The 20,578-nt window shown below is 39.9% G+C and overlaps 1 protein-coding gene across 7 annotated transcripts in view; it reads left to right on the forward strand.

Annotated features, from left to right (window-relative positions):
- Positions 1-786: 786 nt before the first annotated feature.
- Positions 787-20,578, forward strand: part of CCSER2 (coiled-coil serine rich protein 2) — a 202,943-nt gene continuing 183,151 nt past the window's right edge. For 2 of the 7 annotated variants that reach the window (XM_047701698.1, XM_047701699.1), the window contains exon 1: positions 787-1,014. The gene's annotated coding sequence lies outside the window, so the exon portion shown is untranslated. Of the gene's footprint in view, positions 1,015-6,856; positions 6,971-20,578 lie in introns of all 7 variants that reach the window. The other 5 variants (XM_047701700.1, XM_047701701.1, XM_047701696.1 and 2 more) reach the window with 4 other exon arrangements.

The following is a 20,578-nucleotide window of genomic DNA, read 5'->3' on the forward strand; positions in this document are numbered from 1 at the left end:
TCAGTGAGCATCTAGTCTATTTGCCACGTAAGTGCAGCTTGCAGGCTTTAACACTCAGCCAGACCTTGGAGACCTCCAGGGTAAGAGCACTCATGGCAGAGCTAGCCACTGAGAGGGAAAGCAACGGAAGAAGGCCTGTGGGTGATGGAAGTTTCAGGGGAAAGTAGGAACCAATTCGTGGCAAAGGGAACCCAGATTGATGGTGCCATGGAGATGCTGCAGATCTCAGCACTTGGGGATGCCTCTTCTATCCCCTCAGCCTCAGCAAGACCCCGTGTTTTGGTGTGGTAGGTTAGGCGTGTGGTTCAGGCATGGCCCCAGAGCACGGAAGGGCAGGGAACAGGGATGGACACAAATGCTGGAGATGCTCATTCCACTGAAAGGTGGGAGAGGAGCCCACGTCAGTTCTGAAGCTCAAGCTATTAACTTCTCGGGGTCAGGAGGAGGAGCTGACAAATTTGACCGCGGTCTAGCAGCAAATGTTGTTAGTCCAAGGTGCTGGCTAAAGCTGAGGTCAGCCACGGGGCCGGAGTCACGGGTTCAGCCTAGCAGACACCTGAGTCAGGGAGCAGAGAGGCAAGGTCAGTGGAGAGGGAGGTGGATTCCGAGCTGGGGGCGGAGCCTGGGAAAGGCCGGCGCGGGGGTCGGAGGCGGGGCCAGAGGTGGGATGAGGCCGGAATCAGGCGGCGGGGCGGGCCTGAAGGCGGAGCCTGGCCCCGTGAGGTTTGCGCCTGCGCACGGGAGTCCCGGGGGGGCGGGGCTGCGCGCGCGCGCTGTGCTGGCCCTGGAGGGCGGAGTCCAGGGCGGGCGCAGGCCGAGGGAGGGGGCGCGGTGTCTCTGGAGTCAGGCGCTCCCTCAGGCCGCGGACCCGATGCTGACTGCTGCTGATCCCGCGGCGGGGCCGGTGGGGATGTGACGGGCAGTGCCTCGCCTCACCTGCGGTCCTTGGGCCCGTAGGTTACTGGGCGGCCCGCAGTCGGGCCGCGGCGGAGGAGGCAGCGTGACCTCCGCACGGTGAGAGTGGGGGTCGGGAGGGAGTCGGGGCCGGAGTTGGGGTGGGTCGGGAGCCCGTGACAGTCCAGGGCGGGGGGCGCGGCAGGTCACGGGCCCAGGCACCTGGGTTGAGACAGTGACGCTCTCTGGCCTCCCGCCCTCCGCGCACCATCTCGAGCTCCCCACGAGCCGCCTGAGGAGGGGCGAACGTGGAGCCTGGAGGCCGGACGCCCCCCGCTCCCGGGCTGTGACAGGCGCGCCGGGGGGCCTCGGGCGCGGGGCTGTGCCTTTCTCAAAGGAGGAATCAGGGCGAGGCCAAGTTACCCTGTGATTTCAGAGCCAGGATGCTTGTGAGGACAGGGGAAAGTACCCGGTTCCCCTGAATGACGGTTTTTTTTTTTTTTTTTTAATTTATTGGGCCAAAACAAAGACACACCCTGAAACATATCCCGAGATCAAACTTTGGTGGACCACACCGTTGCCATATAGATTCAGATGCTGCTTCTCTCTCCTTTGACATCTCCTGTTTTTATACGTATATTTGGTTTTTATGCTCCTACTTTTTTTTTTTTTTTTAAATCAAAGTAAAAGGAGGAATGATTCCTTTGAGGTAGTCGTCGTCGGTGGCTAAGCTTGAGTTTGAATTTCAATAATTGCAAATTCATCTTTGTAGGCTACCCAGCCAGTTAGGCTTTCAGGTCCAAGACTAGGCCTTAGCAGTGTGGAAGTTACGGATGCAGGGACTCTTCGTGGTTCCAAATTGTAATGTGAATGTTTTGCTCCCACTGGTGAGATAAAAATTGAGCTTTAGCCTTTTCGGAGTCGCCATTTGAGGAGACATTCCTTTTCTCCCTTTTTTTCTGAGCATTAAAATGTAATGGAACATATTAATTATGCCAGTTTAAAAAAAAATCTTTTAGACTAGTTTAAAGATTTTAGTGGTGGCAGCTCTTCTTTAACCAAAAGGAATTTAAGATACCCTTCTGCACAAAACATGTCTTATCTGCAGTCAATATAAGATAAGTATTTAAACATTCCTGGACGGTTTGCCTGAGGTCAGTCTTCTCAGACATTATTACTGTTTACCTCTTCTGATTATTATAGCTCTTTAGTATTATTTCATTATTTTCTTTAGTGTTCTCAACATTGACTTCAGAGAATCTTTAGGTTAAAAAACACACACTTTCTTGAATCCTTTAGCCATAATTCATACTCTTTTACTTCAGTGTGGTATTAATATGCCGTAGTGAGAAACTGCTAGAAGCCATCCTGAGGGCAGGGACTTTTCATTTAAAACAACAGCAACAACCAACCACTTATTCTGTATTTCCATATTGAGACCTGCATTTTTTTGTTTGTTGCTTTGACTCAACTCCTTTGTGTACTGGACAGGGGACTTTGCTTCCATCAATGACTCAGTATAGGTAATTGAGTCCATCAATGACTCTACATTATCTTTGTTTGATAAAAGTCAAAGTCCTTCACAATTTCTGATAATTTGTGTTTCTGATTTCATTTCCACCATCTTGCCTGCCATTCCATACAAAGACTACTTAAGAGTTCTCTGAAGATGACTCTTTGTGGTTTTACACTGTTCCTTCTGTTGAGAACTCTTCTCTCCCTAGTAAACAATTTGCTTTTCAAGACCTACTGAAAATGTCACCTCTGAAAATGGTCCAGACATCTTATCCCCCTTCCTTGTCTTGAATGATTCAGTAGCACATCATATATTCTGCATTTAGCATTTGCCAGTTAGTGATGATTTGGTTATATGTCTCTCTCCATAAGACTTTTAGGTTTCTTTAGGGAAGGACCTTTGCAACTCTAGCATGTACTGTTATGTGGTACAGGTACTCAACTATTTATTGAATACATTTTTGGGAATGCTCTTAATCCTGAATATAGATTTAAGATAGGCAAACTTTGTTAACTATCTCTTTCAGATCAGAAAACATGGAAAAGATGGATGTGCAAGGTATTTTTAAATTTCTAAGAACGCAATCAAAATTGTTCCTAGTTGGGAATGAAACCTCAGTTATGACAGCAAAAAACCCATACATTTTATGATGCAAGAGTAAAAACGGCAGGGCCAGTAAGGATTGCTGCTTCATTGATTTTAGGACTTTATTTTGAGGCAAAGTTATTTGCCTGAGGTCATGCAGGTAGAAAGGGACAGACCTCGGATACAATTTTGACTATCTGTATTTCGTTTGCCCCTAGTTTCCTAATTCTAAGTTTTAGTAATTGTTCTACAATCTGAGTGGAAGGTTTTGAGAGTCATAGACATGTATTAGTAAAGGGGATCAATAAATAGAATGTTGAATTTGAAGGAATTAATAAATTATTTGGTTCAGATGTAAAATTTTACCTATTAAACAACCAAAGCTCGAAAGATAAGTGCCTTGTTTGAGGTTTCTTAGGGTCACTTGTACCCCACATCTCCTGACCTCATGGTTGTGTATTTTTCATTACTTCATGGTGCTTTTTGGGAAAATGAGGAAGCTGCCAATTTTCAGAGGGAGAACAAATCAGCTTGTATTTTCTCCCTCCATGAATGCTTAGCTGCCACTCTTACGAGCTTAGAGCCCTTGAGTGGTGAGAAACATGATTATTCATTTGGGGATAGAGGAGAAACCTGACCATCATTACTCCATTGGCCAGATAGTTTTTAACCTCAGTGCTTGGGGCCCTCTCTCCAGATGCCACATAACAAGTGGCTTCTGCTCACCATATGGAGATCCCACATACACTTACGTTTTGATGGTAAAAGGAGATTTTAACATAAGGTTACAGATGGTTAGTAACATGGCTAAAATTACATGTATGGCTAGTCTGTATGTGAGAGGAACCTATCTGATTACTCCTCTGGGATAGGTTTTTGGGGGAAAAAAAGGACAGTTGTGGTTTTTGCCTCTGAAAAGCCAGTTTTAAAATATGTATTTATTGTAGTGGGCCTGATGAACTCCAACAGGCTTTTTATTTTACAAACAACTTCATGATGAAAGAAATAAGAAAAAAAAAATGTTTAATTTTTCTTCTCATTTAATTCTTACCATGTATATATGATTTTATACTATACTCAAAGCATAAATATAATGTTTAATATTTGTTTTCATATTTAATGTTTTTTGTTATAATTTTCATACATTTAAGTTATACAATGTTGCAGTGAATTGAGTTATTTATAATAATTGGACATCCAAGTTGTTTCTTGTTTTGCAAGTAATGCAGTCATTATATAGCTGTGCTGTTTTGCTTCTTTACTTTAGGCTAACGACCCAGGAGGGGGAATTACAAGGTCAAAGTGTATGAAGGTTTTTGTAACTTTTGAAAAATATTGCTGAATTTCTTTCTAAAAGTTTTTTTTTTTTTTTTTAAGATTTTATTTATTTATTTGACAGAGATCACAAGTATACAGAGAGGCAGGCAGAGAGAGAGAGGGAAGCAGGCTTCTTGCTGAGCAGAGAGCCCGATGCGGGACTCGATCCCATGACCTGAGATCATGACCTGAGCCGAAGGCAGCTGCTTAACCCACTGAGCCACCCAGGCGCCCCTAAAAGTTTTTTTTTTTAAATTTATTTACACAGCCTCTGGCAGTTGGTTGACCAGTTTCATCAGACTTTTACAGCTTTTTGTTTTTTAAAAGTTTGGTTTTTAGGGGTGTCTGGGAGTCTCAGTTAAGTGTTTGCCTTTGGCTGAGGTCATGATGCGGGGGTTTTGTGATCCAGCCCCATGCTGGGCTCCTTGCTCAGTGGGAGCATGCTTCACCTCCCCCCACCCCCAGCCCCATGTTCTCTCTCACTATCTCTCTCTTTCAAATGTAAATAAAATCTAAATCTTTAAAAAAAAAAAAGTTTGTTTTTTAAAAATAGGTATAAGGGCATCTACTGTCTAACATCACTAACCACAATTGAAAAGCAAATGCAGTATTTTTCTAGTTTTACCTTCTCCTTTGTATGAATTGTTTGTCTCTTGCGCCTGAATTTATTGGAAACTTTTTACCAATTTTCATTAGCGCTTAACTTCATGAATATATGAATCTCTTAAAATATGTATCTGATCTGTTTTGTTGTTATTATTGTGGGTTTGGCAGTTTTCTAAATTATTAAAATCACTGACTTACAAAAATTTTTGTGATTTCATCTTTTGATTGTGAGGTCTAAGAATAAATGTCAGTCCACTATCTATCTGATATACACTTTTATTTTCCTAAGCTTCTAGAGTTTGTTTTCTTACATGTATATATCTTTAGAAAATTATATATGCAATTGAGTTTGAATTTAATTTATGTGAATTTTGTATGCTAGAGAATCACATTCTTAAAAATATCTGAGTTTCTGTTGGTAAGCAGCTACTTTTTTCCTTCCTGAACTTGGATAGGAAACAAAACAAAACTAATCTAGTTGTTTTTTTTAAATAAATATGTACTTGTTTTTAAATAAATTATAGTAAGTTTCAACAAACAAAAATGTTAGGAAAGCATACTTTGGTTAATTGAAGTTTTTGTTGGTTCATGGTTAACCAGAAGGTCATTTCTGATTTAACTCTTATTGTTAATCATTCTAAAATATATGAGAGTCAAACTTTGGTAATCTGCTTCCTTTGAGGAGTGAGACATTCTAGATAGATGAGATATCCCAGGGTAGTAGTTAACATCGAGTGAATGCTGGATACTGTGCTGGTACTTGTCATTAAGTTGCATACTTAATTCCCAGAACAATCATGAGTAGGTTGTTTTCATATCCTTACTTTGCAAATGAGGAAACTTAGAGAGGTAAAGTGACCTGCCAAAGATAACACAGCTAGTAAGCAGTGGAACTGGAACTCAGTCTGCCTACTTTTATTTTTATTTATTTATTTTTAAAAATATTTTATTTATTTATTTGACACAGAGAGAGAGATCACAAGTAGGCAGAGAGACAGACAGAGAGAGAGGGGGAAACAGGCTCCCCACCGAGCAGAGAGCCCGATGCGGGGCTCGATCCCAGGACCCTGGGATCATGACCTGAGCCGAAGGCAGAGGCTTTAACCCACTGAGCCACCCAGGTGCCCCAGTCTGCCTACTTTTAAAAGGCTTTGTTTGATAACTGTATTATCTTAATTTCTGTGCTAAGGATTTGAACTTTATCTTGTAGGCATTGGAAAGATACTAGATGTTTCAAAGCAAGGGGATAATAGGATATGTCTTTCAGGGAGTTGGCTGATGTAGTGGTGTGGAAATATATTGAACTTTTTTCTGATAGGAAGTGGTTGAATAGGTCATATGAGAAAGGAAGCCTGAAATGCAAAGTGGGTTTGGAGATCAGGGGATACTATGGAAAGATACAGGACTTAGTCACTGATTTACAAGAGTGTGGGAAGCTGGAGTGTTGATTTGGAAAATATGAAATAGGGTAATGACAGATGAATATGTACTTCCAGCATGTCATTATGTTTCTTTCGTGGCATTGACTATGATGTATTGCACCTTATCTAGTGACACATCTACCTACCCCACTGGATTATGTGCTTCTCAAGGATAGGGACAGAGTAGAAAGCATGATCTAATACAGAATGAGCTAGTTCAGGAAAATGTTAGAAGACTGAATTGGGGGCGGGAAATACCAAATCACCTAAATCAAATAGTGCCTGTAGGAAGAGGAGCTCTAGAAAGTGGCAGCTGTCAGGGAGGAGCAGGGAGAACAATCAGTGCCAGACTGGGGAGAAGTTTTAAGGAGAGGGAAGTACTTACAAAAGTAAATACAGAATGCTACTTCAGGCTACAAACAATTCTAGTTGTTGTATCTAGTGTGATATGCTGATGACCTGCAGTTATATACAGCTCAGTTGTCTTTGTTACTTTTCCCTCCCATACCTTTCTCAGAGTATCCTGTGGTTTCCTGCTTCTTTAAGCTTCTAACATTTGCTACTGGTGCTGATGCTGGGATGTGACATACCCTCTGGAGAGCAACCAGTCAGAAGTCTCCTTCCTTTTTAAGTGAGTTGACAAATCAGAGTATGTTAGGTGTAATCTGAGTTTTCAGCTCTTCTCTGCGGAGCTGATTGCTTTTCAGTGTTCCCCCAGTTACTTCTCTGGCTTTTAAGACTTCTGATTCTTTTGAAATTTAGAACCCTTGAGAAGACAGAGGATTCTTAAAGACTGGATGCGTGAAAGCTGGAGTTTTTCACCTGTTTACTTTTCCATCTTGATCAGTTTGAATATAGTCGGGTCATCTTGGAGGATTGTTGATCTTAAAAATGCCCCAGGACCATCATTCCAAATAATTAAGCATCTCTGTTCTCTTTGTACAGTTCTCTTTGTACAGCTCTTAGTTATCTAAGTTTTGGGAGCTTGTTTTAAATTTCCTTGGTCAGTTCCAAGTAACTTACTTCGTATGACTGGTTTTCTTTCTTTCTTTTTAAAATATTTAATTAATTTATTCGACAGAGAGAGAGACAGCGAGAGAGGGAACACAAGCAGGGGGAGAGGGAGAAGCCGGCCCCCTGCTGAGCAGGGAGCCCTAGGCAGGGATCAGTCCCAGGATCCTGGGATCAAGACCTGAGCTGAAGGCAGATGCTTTACCCACGGAGCCACCCAGGTGCCCCATATGACTGGTTTGCAAAGAGCCATTTAGAAAAGGAATTTGTGTTTGATTTCTTCTGCTTTTATTTGCTTCAGAGCATCCTTACTCTTCACTCTCTGCCTTCTTCCCAGTTTTCATCTGGCTGGTTTCTGTACTTGGTAAGTACAGTAAGGGGAAAAGAGAAAAAAAAATGAATGATTACTTTTCTCTTCCCTTCTTTTCTGTAATTGTTACCACACTCTTCACCACAGTCACTGCTCCTAACTGTCCAATTTGTCATGGCCCCCTACCCCATATCTTCAATTTTGTGTGTGGGAATGGGAGATGCAAGACCGCTTTTTAGCTGAGGAATGCTGGATGTCTCAGGGTTTTGGTCCTTTTGTAATGTGATATATCTTAGTAGATGCTTTCCATTCCCTACCTCTCTTTAAATGTTTATTTTATTTATTTATTTATTTATTTAAGATTTTTATTTATTTATTTGACAGAGAGATCACAAGTAGGCAGAGAGGCAGGCAGAGAGAGAGGAGGAAGCAGGCTCCCTGCCGAGCAGAGAGCCCGATGTGGGGCTCGATCCCAGGACTCTGAGATCATGACCTGAGCCGAAGGCAGTGGCTTAACCCACTGAGCCACCCAGGCGCCCCAATTTATTTATTTATTTAAAAAAAATTTTTTTTATTTACTTGACAGACGGAGATCACAAGTAGGCCTATCTCTCTTTAAAATACAAAAAATAAATTTAGGCCCTGTTTCTTTGAATTAATTCCCATTCCATTCTCTCTCTCCCTTCTTTCCTCCCTCTCTCTCCCTTTCCTCCCTCTCTCTCCTTTTTCCTCTCTTCTTCTCTCCCCCTCCCTCTCTTCTTCCTTTCTCTCTCTGTCTTCCCCTCAGCTTCCTCAAATATACCCCTGCCCCCATACCAAGACCATAATCTTGATGACAGAGCCCCTAGAGAATACACTAGGGACAGCTAACTCAGGCAGACACCAGGAGGTACTTTGAGTTTTGTTGTCATCATATTAATGATATTTGGTTGCAGCCTGAGTGCTTTGGGGAAATTTGAGAGCTTTCTCTGACCATTATGTCTTGGCAGCCAGTGTTGGGTTGGCAGTTACAGTTTTCTCTGACAATCATGGTTTAGAAAAGCAGGAACTATTTGTAACAGCTATTTAAGTATAGAATGGGTCTGGTGATGTTTTGGTCTAGTTCCTAGGCCAGGTTATAGGAGATATATCCAGGGAGTGGGGAAGCAGAGGTGCCTTTTTTTTTTTTTCCCTTGTTTTTCCTTTTATTTTTATTTAAAAAAAATTCCTCAGATTTATTTTCTTCATTTCATGATTGCTTTTGGCTGTTAGCATTTTCCCAGGCCCTGAGAAGTTCTGCTGTATAAAACCCTCAACCCAGGCTTTCAGAGGAAATACTGAGTCTAGATTTTCCAGATTTATGCTATCCATCCATTCAAGAAATACCCACTGAGCCCTTGTTAGTAATAGTGCAGTGAAGAGAACACATTTTTTACCCCTGTGGAACTTTCATTCTAATGACAAGATACAGAAAATAAATAAATGTATATATAATATGTGGGTTATTATAGTGCTTGGAGGAAAAGCAGAATAAGGCAGCATGCAAGGGGGATACTGCTGTGTTATATAAGATGGTTAGAGAAGGCTACAGTGAAGAATGGTATTTGAGCAGTTCTAAGGAAGAAGTGAGATAGTGATCTAATTTGTGCAGGTATTAGGGGAGAGAATGAGGAAGATGAAGTGAGTGCGAATATCTTTTTTTTTTTTTTTTTTTTTTTTTTTTTACTTTTAATTTTTTTATTTTTTTTCAGCATAACAGTATTCATTATTTTTGCACCACACCCAGTGCTCCATGCAATCCGTGCCCTCTACAATACCCACCACCTGGTGCCCCCAACCTCCCACCCCCCACCCCTTCAAAATTCTCAGATCGTTTTTCAGAGTCCATAGTCTGTGAGTGCGAATATCTTATAGCTGAAGCATGCTTGTATTGTTGGAGAAGTGGCAAGTAGAAATGCACACTGAGGGGAGTAATTAGTGGAAGATGAGGTGTGGGGGGGCCACAGGTGGTGCTGGGGGAGGGGTACATGAGTGATCATATATGGCCTTGTAGGCCAGTAGGACTTTGGCTTTCACTGTGAAAGAGGGAAGCACTGAAAGCTTTTTGACTTGTTTTAAATAGACCTCTCGGGGCGCCTGGGTGGCTCAGTGGGTTAAGGCCTCTGCCTTCAGCTCACGTCATGATCCCAGGGTCCTGGGATCGCATCGGGCTCTCTGCTCAGTGGGAAGCCTGCCTCCTCCCCTCTCTCTGCCTGCCTCTCTGCCTACTTGTGATCTCTGTCTATCAAATAAATAAATAAAATCTTTAAAAAAAATTTAAATAGACCTCTCAACAGTTATGTAGAGAATATCCAAGACTAGGTATAATGAGATTGTTCAGGAGGCTCCAGCAGCAATTCAAGGTGGGAGATCATAGTGATTTTTGGCAGGGTTTGGGAGAAGCACTTAAAATTTGTATACATTTGGAAAGCAAAGCCAACAGCATTTGATGGTGGATTGGATGTGGCCATTTGTTGGTTTTGTCCTGAACAGGTAGAGGAATGGAGTGGCCATTTACCAAGCTGGGGAAGACTTCAGGAAAAGCAGGTGGGAAATAATGCGCTTAATTTGGATGTGTTAAGTTAGCAATTCAAGTGGAGATAATTGTCCAGACAACGAGGTATACATGAGTCTGCGATTCAGGCCAGAGGTCTGGGCTGAAGATAACATATTTCCAGTCACTGACATAGCCATAGTGTTTAATACCCTAGGAACTGATTAGGATAATCTAGGAAGGAGTTGTGGCTGGAGAAGAAGCCCAAAGATTTTGCCTTAGGTTTCTGTAATGAGCTAGAGCTAAGAGAATAAGAGTAAGAAGCACTCCATGAAGAAGGAGGAGAATTAAGAGTGAATGGTATCCCTGAAGCCAAGTAAATGTTTTAAGAAGGAGGGAGTGAATGAATAGCTGTGTCAGATGTTATTAGACTAGGGATATGACGGTTAGATTTAGCAATACGAAAATCATTGGTGACTGTAACAAGTTCCTGGTGGATTAGTGGTGATGAAAACTTTATTGGAGGGGGTTTAAGAGAGAACTGTGGGAGAAGAACTGGAGACAACTAATTCTTTCAAGGAGTTTGCTATAAATTGAAGATAAGAGAAAGGGCGATAGCTAGAGGGGATGTGGAGTCAAGGAATTGTTATTTTTTTTTTTTTTAAAGATGGGTGCTTTTCTAATATATTTGAATAAATACAAAAATATTTATAGCTGATGTAATGATCCAGTGGAGAGAAAAAAATTAAGGAGCTATTTCTTTGAAAATAATAGAAATTAATTTAATCCTAATCTGCGAACGCAGGGCCTGTTATTATCACATATATATATATGTCCTTATGTATTGACCTATTTCTTTCATATTAAGACAGCGGCTAGGGGAGAGGTGTTAAAGAACACCTCCTACCTCCAATTTGGCAAATTTTTATCAGTTTAAAAATAGTTTTATATGTAAGTAACAAAGATTGTGTTTTTTGGTTTTTTGTTTTTTGGGCTTTTTGTTTTTGTTTTTTTGCTAACCTATTTTTGTCTGGTAACTTCTCCCTGTTTATCGTTCTCAGCAGTTTTGCACAGTGTTTTCCCTGTAGTTCTAAATTCTGTTTTGGTAATCTTTGTCCAATATGGTAGTTTTACTGTTAAGTACTTTTTAAAAAAGGAAAAAAAAATTATTTAATAAAAAAAACTTTTAAAAACGTAAGTGAAGTATTTTTAAGAGAAAGATTTGATGGCCATCCTTTTTCCTTTTTTTCTAATGTACCTGACCACGCTTTTTCTGTAATTGCTTCTGATATTGAGTTGATGTTTGAGGTGTGTTCAGAAACTTATGTTGAAAGCCCATATTACAGTTACATTACTTTATATGCCTCCTCCTGTGGTTCATTTATGTTTGAGTAAGTAGTTGTCAATATTTAGTGCTGAAGCATTAACTGAAATCGCTTTTTAATCTTCATTGGTCTCCCTCCAGATTTTCTTTCCTTAGCCACTTGTCCATACTACTGACTTTTGAATTTCTGAAACACAGATCTGATAAGGTCTTATTGTTGCTTAAAAATCTTTTGTGGCTTTCTGTTGTCTGTGGAAGTCAGACACCTTTTTTTTTTGCTTCTTGTCCACCTCCTGCCTACACCTGCACTCTGCTTCAGGGGATTTAGAATGCTCCTTATGGGTTCTAATGCATATTTGATGTTTCTTATCACAGGGTAATGGTCGATTTGCTGTCTGTGTACAGAAAGTCCTTCCCTTGATGTGCCCCTTATCTTCTGTCATGGTTCCATGTTCCGATGTTCTTTGACATTTCTATGCTTTTGCACATAATATCCCTTTTTTCCAGAATACCATCCAATTCCTTAACTACTTTGCTAAATCAGTTCATCTTTTTAAAAATCCAGATAAGGGGATGCCTGGGTGGCTCAGTGAGTTAAGCCTCTGCCTTTGGCTCAGGTCATGGTCTCAGGGTCCTGGGATGGAGCCCCACATCAGGCTCTCTGCTCAGTGGGGAACCTGCCCCCCCCAAGCCCCGCCTGCCTCTCTGCCTGCTTGTGATCTCTCTCTCTGTCAAATAAATAAATAAAATCTTAAAAATAAAAATAAAGTAAAAATAAAAATCCAAATAAGTCCCCTCTTCTAGAAAAGCTTCTAGGCATATTTTTACCATGTCTCCTTTACCCTTCTTCCATTGTATTTTTTGTTACCTGTATTCCCGTAACATTTGCAGGTATTTTGTTGTAATATTTGCTGTACTTTACTCTGTTTGCTGTCATGACTGGTCTCCCTTGCCTCAACACCAAACTTATAGTCACTCAATACATTTTTGTTGAATTAATGATTGAGTAAGGCAGATGATTATTCAACACTGACCCAGTTTTGATTGACCCATTTGGTTGGACTTTTTACATCAGTTTAATTTATAAAGATTATACAAATGAGCAATTCTTTTTTTTTTTTTTTTTAAAGATTTATTTACTGAGAAAGAGAGTAAGCAAGAGAGAGAGAGAGAGAGAGCAAGCACAATCTGGGGAGAGGCAGAGGGAGAGAGAGAGAAGCAGGCTCTCTGCTGAGCAGGGAGCCCAATGCGGGGCTTGATTCCAGGATCCTGGGATCATGACCTGAGCTGAAGGGTAATGGTCTTGGTAATGATGAAGGTAATGGTAATGATACTTAACTAACTGAGCCACCCAGCTACCCCCAGATAGCATTCTTTTTTTTTTTTTTTTAAGATTTTATTTATTTATTTGACAGAGATCACAAGTAGGCAGAGAGGCAGGCAGAGACACAGAGAGGAGGAAGCAGGCTCCCCGCTGAGCAGAGAGCCTGATGTGGGGCTTGATCCCAGGATCCTGGGATCCTGACCTGAGCCGAAGGCAGAGGCTTTAACCCACTAAGCCACCCAGGCGCCCCCCCCCCCCCCCCCCGCCAGATAGCATTCTTAAAGAGAGTCACATACAAAATGTATTAGGAAGTTAAATTTTATTAAATATTTATTCTTCTGGGCAATTAATGAGATTTGTTGATTTCATTATATATCTCAAATCTTTTTTTTTGTCTGAATATCTGAATATTTTCCCTCTGTTTTGATTTTTTCTCTTTGATATTTATATTTGGTTATCCTTACTCACCCTCTCTACCAGAAACATTTAAACTCATTGTCTGAACCTGATCTTGACTTTGACTAGTATTTTCTGTAGTATCATCTTGTAAGTTACTTAAGTTTCTGTGTAGTATTTTTAAGTCTCACTTCTGTATCTTTTCATTACTGAGTTCAATTCTAAATCAACAAACATTTTTTGGCCACTTCCCTTGTTCTGATTTGTTAGTATTCATGATGAGAGGCTGAATAAGAGAAGGTCTCAGTCCACAGGTTATTGTTGTACGTGATTGGTATAGTAATAGTGAAATATCTAGGGCACCTTGGGAGTAGATAATTTCTCTTTTTTATGTACTCTTTAATTCTTACTTTGGCTGCTACCAACCTCTTTCAGGCCCTAGATAATTTTAAGACTGCTTAATAGTTTATCTTACCTTAACTCTCTTGTCATTCCCATTCATCATGAATGCTGCCATCAGATTGATTCATTGTCTTTAAAAGAAAAAAAAAAGCTACCAGTCTTTCTTTTTCCTGCTTGTGGAATAAAATCCAAAATAGAATACAATCTGGAATGCAAAGGCCTTGGCTCAGACTTCCTTTCTTCTCTTCTGCAACATGAACTCTCCATTCCAGCAAAACTCTTTTACATTCTATTCCAAACATGCTTCATACTTTTCCTTTTTTGCCTTGTTTGAGCTATTCTGCCATCCCTACAGTGTTGTTACTCTTGGTTCTTCTACTTACTGAAATTGTATCTGTACTTGGGTGTAGTTCCTAGTTGTTAAATCTAGTGTGAACCTTTTAGATGATCATGCCCATGTTTGTAACACCCTCTCTGTCTTCATGACATCACTCCTGTTTCTCCTTTCTCCTTCTCGCCTATTCTTCCCTATTCTTCTTTTCTCAGCTGTCTTTACCAACCCCATTCCTAAATGGCTCAGGTTTCCCATGTTTTCAGTCTGACCTCTTTATCTTCATTCTGTCATGCTTTCTTGGAACACATGCTGTTTTTCATTATCTCCTTTGAATTCATTTCTTCAGCCCTGTTTTCATCTTGAGCACTCTAGTCCTTAGGTGAGCTACTTAGAATGCCCACCTGATTGTCTAGCAGAAAACCTGAAACTTAAAAACATCAAAAATTAACCACGTATTTTTCTCCAGATTCATGTATTCATCTCATTTTCCTGTCTTGGTTAATGATGCTTCCAGTTCCTCAGTTAGTCAAATTATAAACCTGGGAATCATTCTGACTTCTAATCTCCTATCCCTCATTTTCCATTAGCTGGGAAGTCCTGCTGTTGGAGATGTTCCCTCTCTATTCCCTTTACTGTTACCCTGGGCCAGGCTCTATTAACCTGAGCAGACCACTGTAAAAAGTCTCCTTAAAGTAAGTCTTCTGCCTGATTTTAGTTATTGTATAAGAAGTTCATCTTGATTATATTCTGGAGGAATGCCAGAAGCAAAATAATTTTGAGCCTGCTACCTTAGAGTAGCACCTCACCATGGATTAATCTTTGTGTATTCATTAAAGGTCAATTTCCTAATAGCTCTATAAAATGGTATTGTTAAGAAATTATTTATGCTTTGTACAAGAAATTTATGTAAGGATTAAGAATATTTTTTCTAAGGGTTAAGGGGAAAAAGCAATGAAAAATATAGGGAGACAGAAGCCTGGCTGGAACAAGTGCCAGAAATGATCTTATAGGACCTTTTCTTAATGAACTAGAAAAGAGATTTTTAAGTTTGAAAGTAACACTTGGTGCTTTGTATCCAAATGCCAGTTAAAGAGCAGTTAATTACAGAAGGATGTTGAGACTGCGAAAAGACAAAACTGAGAGCTTTAGTGTGGGGAATTATAAGCTAATATATTTGAGTAGTACTTTGAAGAGATATTGTTTAACCATCAGTTAATACCCAGGAGGGACTCCTGATATCATTCTTGCATGTTCCTGGAAGATACTGGGCTAATGTGCTGATGCTACAGATGTGGTACCATACTCACTACCTCTTTGTCTTCTAATATATTTCATAAGCACAAGTTCATTAGTATTCAATCATTATTTTCTGAATTCAGATATAGTCAAAAAAGAGCTCTTTAGTTGTTTTTTTTTAATTTTTTCTTGCTTTGCTAATAGATTTTAGATAGAATTTGTCTTGCTTGTAACATTTTAAAAAGTCACATTTGCAAAAGAAGGTACTTTAAAACTTGAGTCCTTTATATTCTTTTTTCCTTTTTTTTAATATAAATTTTAGATAATGTGCTTGAGTCCCTTATATTCTGAATGAGTTAGCATAAATTTCAAAAAATGGAATTTTATATATTGCAGATATTTTGTCAAGCTATTAAGTGTATTTTTAATTAGCTTTTGTTGTTACTGTATTGTTGATCTCTATTAATTTTCCAGTGGATTTCAGGTCTATGAGGCTGGCACTAGCTTCTCACTTGGAAGTTACCTTGGAAAATCTATTCGAGCATTCTGTATTGTAGCATTTTGAAGTTGGGGTGTGTGTATCATTTTGGCTTATACTGTTCTGCCTAGGAGTTCCTCTATAGTGGAAAGAAAGGATAAAGCCTTCAGAGAGAGTTCTCAAGGTAGATCAGAGTGGCATTTTGAGCCAGGGGAGTATTGTGTACTCTGGGAAGGAGTTCTGAAAGATCATGGTATGGGAATGAATCCTTGGGTGGTTTGGCATGAGTGGAAGGCAGGGTTTGTTGGGTAGTGGTAGGAGAGAACAGCTGCAAAAGAATACCATAGCCATATTTGGAAGGCCTTTGTAATCTTAGCTGTACTTGCTTATTATCTGTGTGTCTGTGGACAGATTATGTCATTTCTCCATGTTTCAATTTCCTTAAATCTGCAAAATCAGAATAATAAAGATACCTGTGTTGTAGGATTGTTGTGAGATTTATATGAGGTAATGTAGGTACCTGGTACACAAGTGCTCAGTAGGTACCAGCTGCTGTTGTTAGTACCATTTAAGGCACTTTTTTTTTTTTTTTTTTGAGAGCCATTGAAGGATTTTAAGTTGAAGAGTGACATGATCAGGTTGATAATTTTAAATGTTAAGTCTGGGAAAAGCATAAAGGGTGGATTAAGGGGAAGAAGCTGAAGGTAGGGAATTAAGGAAACATGCTGGGAAGCTGGCTAGAGATGATAAGAGTCTAGATTAAGTGGTGTTGGAGGAGACAGGATGAATTTGAGAATTATTAAAAATTGACATGTATGGGACACCTGGGTGGTTCACTTAGTTAAATATGTAACTCTTGATTTCAGCCATGGTCTCAGGGTTGTGAGGTCGAGCCCTGCTTTGGGCTCTGGGCTGGGTGTGGATCTTGCTTAGGATTCTCTCTCTCCCTCTCCTTCTGTCCACCCCTCACCCCAAAAGAAAATTGACATGTGCATTATATTCTATGAGTTAGGAAAATCTAAAGGGATCTAGAAAAGTAGCAAGGATGTAGACAGAGTACCCAGCTGGGTAGGAGACACTATATTCTTTCTTTCATTAATAGGAAAAGGCAGAAGAGAGGATGGTTAGAGGCACTCACTCACCATTGCCAGGGATCTAATGGCTGAGCTCCGCTGCCTCCTATTCTCTAGATGGGGCTGGAGGATTTGGGCAACTCAAGATGAGTCCAGAACAGTAACATTGGGCAGCACACAAGGATGATGTGCCAAGTATCAGGAAGCTCTCATGAGTGCAGGAGAGACATAATGCAAGCCACAAATAGATCTAAAAACAGTACTAGGCTTGAAACAGAGGAAGAGCTAACGTCTGAGGGACTGGAAGGAGATTTGAATTATGTTTGGATTTGAATCTCTGGGTTCTGCCCTTTCTAAGTGTTAAAAGAAGGTCAGGCCCTACTAAGGACTTAACTAAGTTTTGTTAATTTTACAAGTTCAGAAGTCTATTTTAAGCATTTGATATTCTGCATATTTTCATTTAATCATATATTCTTTGGCAAGATTAATTGTAGCATGTAAAAAATGCTGCCTTTTACTGTAAAATGATTAGTTTTTAATATGTTTAAGTTGAATATTCTTACCTCACATAATTTTACTTAAAGACTCTTTGATAATAAACAACAGAGTTCTGCCTAGAATATTATGACATGTGTTTCCTTGTCATTGAAGTGTTCCTTCCATTGACTGACCAAATTTAGATTTTTCAGTAACTTTCATTTCTTCACTCCTTTGTGTTTTTTTTTTAAAGATTTTATTTATTTATTTGACAGAAAGAGAGAGAGAGAGATCACAAGTAGGCAGAGAGGCAGGCAGAGATGGGAAGCAGGCTCCCTGCTGAGCAGAGAGCCCGATGCTGGGCTTGATCCCAGGAACCTGAGATGAAGGCAGAGGCTTAACCCACTGAGCCACCCAGGCACCTCTCCTTAGTTTTCATTGAATGTTTTTTCTACATATTATGATAGTATTTAGGAATTGAAAAAACCCAAATATATTATGGTCCTTGTTCTCAAGGAGCTCCCTGTCTGGTAGAGAAAGTAGAACACATGTAGATAATGATTTTAAAAATAAAATAAGGTGACAATTGCTATACCCAGAGATATATGGGAGCATACAGGAGAAGCACTTAATCCAGGCAGGTGTCATATGAACATGCTGATTCTTTAGTGAGCTTTATTGCTATCTATTACATGAGAGGCAAAAATATAAAACCTAAGAACTGTCATCTAGCATCCTGGTAAAGATCAGGCCATAGGACTTAGTACATCCCAGAGAGCAGAGGTATAGATATTGTATGTCATGGGAAATTATAAATTGCAAGAAGCCTGTTATAGCTCACTTCTTGTTATGCTCTCTTTGTGGGGCTATTATGTATGCCTCTTGTCTCCCTGATGGAGACACTACTCTTGATAATGGAAAAGACAGGATGATTGGTTGAGGGGAAATACATATGAGATAGATTGAAAAGAATTAGAATTAGTTATCATGAATAAGGTAAGTGTAGTACCAACTGCTTAATATTTTTTAAAATTTGGAAATAATTTCATACCGAGAGGAAAATTGCAAGAATGAAAATAGTAGAAAGAATATTCAAATAGTCCTTTTTTTTTAAAAGATTTTATTTATTTATTTGACAGAGAGAGAGAGATCACAAGTAGGCAGAGAGGCAGGCAGAGAGATAGGAGGAAGCAGGCTTCCTGCTGAGCAGAGAGCGGATGTGCCACTCGATCCCAGGACCCTGAGACCACGACCTGAGCCAAAGGCAGAGGCTTAACCCACTGAGCCACCCAGGCGCCCCTCAAATAGTCTTAATACAAATTCATTGATTGTCAAAATGTTATGCTGTTTATCATTTCTTCTCTTCCATATACCTATATGTACATATGGATGTGCATATATGTCTGTATACATATATATGGTCTTTTGTACATAAATGCATGCATACCCCCCCAAGCATTTGAGAGTAAGTTGCGCATATTATGACAGTTTACCCCTAAATACATCTACATGTATTTCCTAAGAATAAGGATTAAAAGAATTAACTACCATGCAGTTATAGACTTATTAATTTAACACTAAAACAATAATCTACCATTTGTATTCCAATTTTTTTTTTTTTAATTTTCACTGATGGGGTCTCCTTTATAGCATTTCTCCCCTCACACAGACTGGCTTTTAAAGAGCAGAAAATGAAGAATGAGATTTTTTTGATAGAAAGTCCAAAGAAAATCATAGAAACTTTAAGTTGGCTTCCCCTTTTAATCCAAATCTGTCTCTCTCCCATTCTTTCCATTTCAGAAAATGGCAGCACTATTTGATTAGTTGTTCAGGCCAGAAGTCTGAGAGTCATCCTTGATTTCTCTTTCCTTTTTTCCTCATCCCTTGCATTTAATCTATCACCAAGTGCTATAGCTCCTGTTTACCCCTGCCTGCATCTTCAACTCTTCTACTCTTCTCCCTCCAACTTCAGCGTGCCCAGAGTCCATCATCATTTCTCATCTGGGCTCCTTCCTACCAAGCTTCTTCACTAATTTCCCTGCTTCTGTGTTTTCTCCCTTCCAATTCACTTGTCACAAAGCAACCAGAATGATTTTTTAGAAATGAAAATCAGATCATGTCACTCTCCTCATAACCTTCAATGGCTTTCCATTGGGCCAGAGCACTAAAGTCTAGCTAGCTCATCTTTCTTTAGGTTGTAACTTCAGTCTTTTTCCACTGAGATGCCTTCCTTGATGTCCATTCTTCTGTTTTTCTCCTATAGCATTTTGTTGTTTTCCTTCAACAGGATTTATGATTTGAACCTACTCTTTTGCCCATTGTTTTTTTTTTTTTCTTCTTTCTCTTTTTCTCTGTCTCCTACACTAGACTGTAACTGCAAAAACCATAGAAGCCATGTCTCTTTTGTCAACTTTTGTATACTTAGCACCTAGCACATTGCTGGAATCATGGCAGGAGATTAAATATTTGAATATGCTTAGTGAAAGGAAACATGAGAAGTTATCTGGTCCTACTGCTCATCCATTGTAAGAGTCTGCACTTTCTCTGGGAAGTGATTATTCAGCTTGTTTTCGAATGTTTTCAGATGCACAACTTAGTGTTGTTGTTGGTTTTTTTTTTTTTTTTAATTTTATTTATTTATTTGTCAGAGAGAGAGAGGGAGAGAGAGCAAGCACAGGCAGACAGAATGGCAGGCAGAGGCAGAGGGAGAAGCAGGCTCCCCGATGAGCAAGGAGCCCGATGTGGGACTCGATCCCAGGACGCTGGGATCATGACCCTAGCCGAAGGCAGCTGCTTAACCAACTGAGCACCCAGGCGTCCCAGTTGTTGTTGTTTTTAAAAAGATTTTATTTATTATTTGAGAGAGAGAGAGAGCATGAGATGGGGGAGGGTCAGAGGAATAAGCAGACTCCCTGCTGAGTAGGGAGCCCATGCGATGTGGGACTCAATCCAGGGACTCCAGGATCATGACCTGAGCTGAAGACAGTCGCTTAACCAACTGAGCCACACAGGCAACCCACAACTTAGTGTTTTATGTGGTAGTGTATTACCTTGTTGAGTAATTCTGATAGTTTAAAAGGTTTTCTTTACTTTGAGCTGAAAACTGCCTTTCTGTTATTTTTTATCCATCTAGTTCTGTCCCTCTCTGATATGTTAAACTATTTGATAGTAACAATCATATATTTTGTTGGTTAGGCTAAAACATTTGTAAATGATTTACATTATGTAACATGGTTCTTTACCCTTACCTCTTCTGTATATATCCATTTTGTCAGGGTGACTCCAAAAGTGGTATATTGAAGAATAAAGATGTTCTTAATCTTTGGTCTAGTAATTTGTGGCTAAAAGATTTAAGCATATTA

The sequence above is a fragment of the Lutra lutra genome, chromosome 14, assembly GCF_902655055.1.
Source record: "Lutra lutra chromosome 14, mLutLut1.2, whole genome shotgun sequence".
Taxonomy (NCBI): domain Eukaryota; kingdom Metazoa; phylum Chordata; class Mammalia; order Carnivora; family Mustelidae; genus Lutra; species Lutra lutra.